Here is a 1,185-nt window from a genome sequence, read left to right as displayed (position 1 = left end):
GGACCTTGAAATAAAGCTCTAGACTAGGAATTCTGAATAAAAGTCACTGGCTACCTACGTCACAAAAAAATTTGTAGTCACTTTTGCACTTTTGGTAGCCATTAAAAAAAAAAAAAGAAAAGAAAAGAAAAGAAATGCACGCAGCGGAAAAAGTAAATAACTTATTCGTTTAGAAATATTTGGAACAAGTTAAAAGATTGTGGTACTCTAAAGAACAACAAAACTTTTCACTGGATACGTTTTTTAATATAAACATATATACAAAAAGGAAATATTTTACAAATTTTAAATATTATTCAAAAGTAGGCAATGGGGTTGTTTCCATCAGTCAAAAGTACTACTTTTAGTCACTAAAATTGTTAAAATGAGCAAAAAAAAAAAGAAAATTAATTTGAATTCTGAAATTTTGAATTCAAATTATGTTTTTCGCAATCACGAACTGACACAGGACCCTCCTCATTGGAGTTATTGTTTCTAGAAACGGCTCCTGTCCCTCCCCCCTCCCAAGTCTGCCTCTCCTCCTGGGTGGTTACTTGTGCATAGTTGTGTGTGTGCGTAGACCTGTGTGTATGCACGTAGGCGTGTGTGAGTGTATGTGTGTGAAGTCGTGTGTGTGCATGCGTGTGAACGTGCGTGTGTGTAGGACATGGACGCTTCCGACCAGGAGAAGCGGATAGCTCAAAACCGGAGCAGCCACGCCGCGCCGCCAGCAGAGGACGGTGGGCGGTGGTGTTGCAGACGCTTCTGGTTCAAGTTGAAAAACGCACGGACACCAAAAACGGTCAAATGAGAACAATAAGCAATCGTGATTGCTCAAAAAAAAAAAAAAAAAAAACATGGAGCGAAAAAAAAGTTAATTTTCAAAACGTTTATAATTTTTTATTTTCTTTTTTAAGTGTCCGATTTTTGAAATAAACACGCTACTCCACCGGCACACTGAATGCTTACGCTTGCTGTGTGCCGGGTTTCCAGCTTATGATAATTCAGAAGCGAATTAAATATTGCGCTCTAAACTTGCTATCAACCATATCGTTACCAGTGCATGTGAGTAAAGAAGCGAATTAAATATTGCGCCCTGCGCTAATGGCATCAGTGAATGGCATTTCATCACTTGTGATGTCAGTGCAGAAGTTTGAAAAAGGAAATTGAATCAGCGCACCGATTAAAATAATTCTTTTTAAATGT

The sequence above is a fragment of the Uloborus diversus genome, chromosome 4, assembly GCF_026930045.1.
Source record: "Uloborus diversus isolate 005 chromosome 4, Udiv.v.3.1, whole genome shotgun sequence".
NCBI lineage: Eukaryota > Metazoa > Arthropoda > Arachnida > Araneae > Uloboridae > Uloborus > Uloborus diversus.
This window is presented reverse-complemented; position numbering follows the sequence as displayed.